The sequence below is a fragment of the Leptonychotes weddellii genome, chromosome 4 (genome assembly GCF_054177405.1).
Source record: "Leptonychotes weddellii isolate Sample4059 chromosome 4, ASM5417740v2, whole genome shotgun sequence".
Lineage (NCBI taxonomy): Eukaryota > Metazoa > Chordata > Mammalia > Carnivora > Phocidae > Leptonychotes > Leptonychotes weddellii.
In genome coordinates this window covers 158,477,774-158,483,212 of record NC_138372.1, presented here as the reverse complement: position 1 = coordinate 158,483,212, position 5,439 = coordinate 158,477,774, and positions in this window count along the sequence as shown.

Genomic DNA, 5,439 nt, shown 5'->3' with positions numbered 1-5,439 from the left:
ATCTCAGGGTCCTTGGATTGAACCCCACTTTGGGATCCTTGCTCAGCAGGGAGTCTGCTTCTCCCTCTGCCCCTCCCCTTGCTCACACTCTCTCTCAAATAATTAAATAAAATCATTTTTTTTTAAGTGTTTAGAGTCCCTTTTTACCTTTATTCTCTCGTGTAGCTGTTTCCCATGTGTCATGGTAGCATCATATTATGAGGAAATGGCCTGTGATTTCCCCAGCTTTATCCAGAGAGTAAGCATTGGAACTAAGAATCTGACTCAGGTCCTCTGACTGCAGTCGAGCACCTGCCCACCACCCCAGAGCTGCATCTCAGGCCTCTCCTAAGGAAGGAAGGGAAAGGTGTGCCTCATTAAAGCAGCAGTTCACAAAGACCCAGATCTGTTCCGTGTGTTCTGAGCTCTCGGGCTCCAGTACCCATCAGTTCTTAGTATTTATGAAACAGGCGTCACTTCGCCAGTTTATATTCTGGATCACATTCTCGGAGTTCAAGCTCAGTGCTGCAAACATTGCTGGTGTTTACCCCTCCTCTGCCACCCTGGGTGAAATCGTTACATACCGTGGGGTTAATTTGTACCTGCTACTGCTCAGCAAGCTTACCCTTTCCATGCAGCCTAGAGGAAGGGAAGAGAAGGGAAATGTGAGTTTCCAGGTAACCAGGGAGTTGGCAGTGCAGCAAGAGAACAAAGTGAGTGCCCACAGAGGAGACCAGAGTGAGGAAGGATGAATCCTAAGCGACTTCTAGCCTAGTACTTCACAGATGTGGTCCCTGTCGGAGTCACCAGCACTGCTCCTGAGCACCTGAGTCATCTGTAGACTTGGCTCCTGGAGAGCAAGAAGTTTGTTCTGTAAACCCTGCCATCCTTTGGCTATTTATCCCACAGGTACTGAGAGGCTTAAATGTAAAGAGCAGTGACTTTTTAAAAGAAATGCTGATTGAGTTTTTCAGGTAGCAAGCCACCATCTATCCATTCTCCCAGCCATTCTTACACTTGATCTTAGCCAAAAGCAGAGAAGCGATCCAGCCATCCTTTAAATCACTCGCTCACCCATCCATCTCTTGCTTTCCATAAATATGTTCCTAGTGCTTATAAAGGTGTGCACTGTACTAAATGCAATAGTAATTTTAGCTACACAGGAAAGCTACTGTTCACTGAGTGCTTATAGCACAAGCACCATACTGAGCACTGTGCATGGACTATTACATTGGATGCCCCCAATTCCCATGATATTATCATTCCCACATTCCAGATTAGAAAACTGAGGTATGCCATGTGGGGTTGACTACCTATGAAGTGGCCAAAGTGGGAACAGGTTGAAACTCCACCAGTCCTCTTCCAAGGAAACTGACTATGCAAGGTGGAGGCCTCCTGGAATCTTCCCAAAAGCAGAATCTAAGTGTACCTCCACAAAATAGCCAGTGTTTGGACTCCTGTGACATAGAGGAGATTTTCGGTCAGAATAACAGCAATAGGGAGCCTGGGTGGCTCAGTATGTTAGGCGTCTGCATTCCACTCAAGTCATGATCTCAGGGTTGTGGGGTCAATCACTGCATCAGGCTCCATGCTCAGTGGGGAGTCTGCTTGTCCCTCTCCCTCTGCCCCTCCACCTGTTCATGCTCTCTCTCTCTCTCTCAAATAAATAAAGTCTTTTTAAAAAATGAATAATAGCAATAATCAAGAGACAAGGACCATAAAAAACACAACCGTGAGCAACCATTTAAAGAAACACTGCTTTTTGTCTCTTCCCTTCCCATTCCTAAGACTAAGAAGCAATAATAGGGCAGAGGAATGAACATACAGCAGAACAATGAATCTCATCAGCCCTCTTGTTCCTGCCAGTGGGGCCACAGACTCACCTGTGCTTGGGAAGCTGGGACAAAATAAGAGATAAGCATTTTTAGAATGAAGAGAACTATATCTTAGTCCTTGAAATTGACCAGGGTGTTACAAAATCTGACTAGGATGTCATTAAGTGAGTGACTATATAATTTATTGCAGATTACAGGGCACTAATGAGAGTCAAAGGGGACACTATTTATAATTGCTTAAGAACAAAAAGTGTAAAGCAGAATAATCCCAAGCAGACCAGGACATACGTCACTGTGTGCATAAGGAAAGGGGCTTCTGTAGAGCAAATGTTAACAGATTTTGGAAAAATAATAGTGCTTCAGGTTTATATTTGAAAATGAATTATGAAGCCAATTAATGTCCACTTAAAAAAGTGTTTTGCAAGGAAGCTACTTTGATGGGTTTCTGTCACAGCTGAAAGCCCCTCACTAAATAATATGTAAATGTAAAAATAATCAGTCTGGGTGTAAGTACTAAGACAGGGATAAGCACTGGGTACTGGGGTAGCATGAGTGAGAAGCCCCTAATCCAGCCTAGGTGGTCAAGGAAGAATTTCCAGAGCAAGAAACTCTGCGTTGCACCTTATATTACAAGCAGAAAACGAACAAATGCATGAGAAGGATGGGGAGAATGGAGAGGGGAAGGCAAAAGGAAGAAGCATGTGAAAATAAAGAAATGCAAGGAGGATACTAAAGGGATAAAGCAGGGACAGGCAAACTGCAATCCACAGGCCAACTCTGGCTCTCAGCCTGTTTTTGCCAATAAAGTTTTTTTGGCACATAACCAGAGACATTATTTTACATATTGCCCATGGCTGCTTTCATGCTACAGTTGCAGAGTTGACCAGTAGTAACAGAGACTGCCTGAGGACAGATTCAGATGAATAATTATTTAGATTAATAAGAATACCTTAGTTTTATTGGAATAAGACCGTCTCAATTACATATATATGTACTTTTACAAAATAAATGTGTTAAATATTAATTCTATATATTTTATAAATATATATATTCAAATACTTTGATCTTCAAAACACATTTGTGAAATATGTGTATGTACATGCATGCCCAACTGACTGAGCCACCCAGGCACCCAGAAGGAGATTTAAACCCTATTTTAGACTGAAACTAGCAGGCAGAGTGACTTTGCGAAGTTACTTAGGCTATCTGAGCCCATAAACTGAGGATAATAATGCCTCCTTCACAGGGTTTTTGGATGGACTAAATGAAGTATTATTGTGATAGGAGTAGCTACCTTTTGGGGGAATCAGCACCAGGCACTGGTCTAAATATTTGATGTGCCTGACTTCATTTCATTGTCTGAATCTGACATGATCGGTTTAATAATACACTCCTGTAAGGACTAAGCAAATTGAACAAATGTGTGTAAACCGTATAGAGCACTGTTAGCAAGCACCCTGTGGGAAGGCAGCACAGAGTGGCTGGTCTTAGAACAGAAGAGGCTACGTGAGAAGCACTGTCCAGGACGAATTGCAGAGGGAGGAAAAGGAAGCAGCAGAGGGACAAATAGGATACAGTTTTCACACTCCTGCAGGAGCAGCTGCCCTGCCCTGCCCTGCCCTGCCCTGCCCTGCCCTGCCCTGCAGGAGTCAGGGTACAGTCAATTTCTTGACAGATTGCACCTTTTAAACAATGTTCCCGTTTGTTTCTACTGAAATAAATCAGGCTATAGACCAATAAAAAAAAAAAAAATGCATTCCCTGCAAGAAAAAAAAATCCTATTTACTTACAGGGCAAGAGTAACACCACCATGGTTTAAACATACATTTATAATGGCAAAGGTGGAAAGTCAACTGGTGGTGGTCACAAGAGAGGTCGGACTTCGAGCATGGGGCCATATCAGTAATCACCCGTATGTGACTTTTCCTGGCCCCTGCAATACGTGGTTATTTGGCAGGGCTATACCTCAAAAATGAACCCCAACAGAAATGCTGGTAAAAATGGAAAAGCTACATTGGCTTCGTTCCTGGTCCTTGAACCCCTGGCACACAATTTTGGCACTTGCTGTTTCTCACCTGGAACGGTTTCCCCCAGAAAGCCACCTGGCCCACTCCCTCACCTCGCTCTGTTCTGTGATCACATGGCGAGCCCAAGACCCTTCCATCCCAGTGTCTGAAACAACACCTCCCCACCCGCACTCACTCTGTCCCCAGTCCTGCTGTATTTGTTCTTCACGGCTTTTATCGGCAGCTGACGCTTTGAATGTCCCTTCATTCCTTTATTACCGTAATTTTATCTATCTATGCAGCTATGGATTCTTTTATGCATTCACGTATTTACCATTGTATGTGTCTGGTCATTGCTGGTCTCGCCACACGAGAATGGAAACTGCACAAGAACAGGCACTTTCTGTTCACTAAAGCACCTCAATCTACAACAGAGCTAGGCATATAGGAAAGCGGAAGAAACATTTTTATAAACAAAAATTTATCCTTACGCTTGCTTGGAGTTTTGTTCTATTTGTTGATTTGATTTTGAATGAGAGTTACGAGCAAACTACAAAGCTGATTAGATTTGTGCTGTCTGCCCCTTCTCTCGGGTCCCTTGGCTTGGGCTGTCTAAATGTTACACTGAATGAAGAAAAGAAGCCAGAACACCTATAACAGTGTTTTTTATCTCAAGTTTTATACAGTAATTTTCAACTGATTGTCTTATCGTGGTCTCAAGCTATACATACTAGGAGGACTGAGTTGGTATCCTTGTTCCCATTTGAAAGATAAAGCTATGGTTCAGAGAAGTTGAACACTTGCCCAAGGTCACACAGTAATTTAGTCACTGGGGGAACAGGTAGTTGAGGTCGGAACACAGAAATCTGGATTCCCACCTAGTGTGTTTTTTCATTAGGCACAAAACAGGAACCTGACTACATGCACATCACAACCACCTGCCATAACACCTCTATGACCACGTAAGACATTATCATCCACCATTAACCTAAGGCACAGCTACCCCTGGGCCAGGGCGTGGCTCCAGAGTCCTCTTCAACTTAGCATTCCAGCCAGCCTCCATTGAGCAATGGGTGGTTTGTTTGTTTTTTTAATTTAATTTTTACTTTTTGTTTGTTTGTTTGTTACATTTTTAAAATTTTTATTTTAATTTTCTTTCTTTTTTTTTTTTTTTTTAATTTTATTATGTTATATGGGGCGCCTGGGTGGCTCAGATGGTTAAGCATCTGCCTTCGGCTCAGGTAATGATCCCAGAGTCCCGGGATCGAGTCCCACATCGGGCTTCCTGCTCAGCGGGGAGCCTGCTTCTCCCTCTCCCTCTGCCTCTCTCCCTGCTCATGCTCTCTCTCTCTATCTCTGTGTCTCAAATGAATAAATAAAATCTTTAAAAAAAAAAAATTTTATTATGTTATGTTAGTCACCATACATCATTAGTTTTTGACGCGGTGATCCATGATCCATTGTTTTCAGATAATACCCAGTGCTCCATGCAGTACGTGCCCTCCTTAATACATCACCGGGCTAACCAATCCCCCCTCCCCCCTCCCCTCTAAAACCCTGTTTGTTTCTCAGAGTCCATAGTCTTTCATGGTTCATCTCTCCCTCCAATTCCCGCCCCC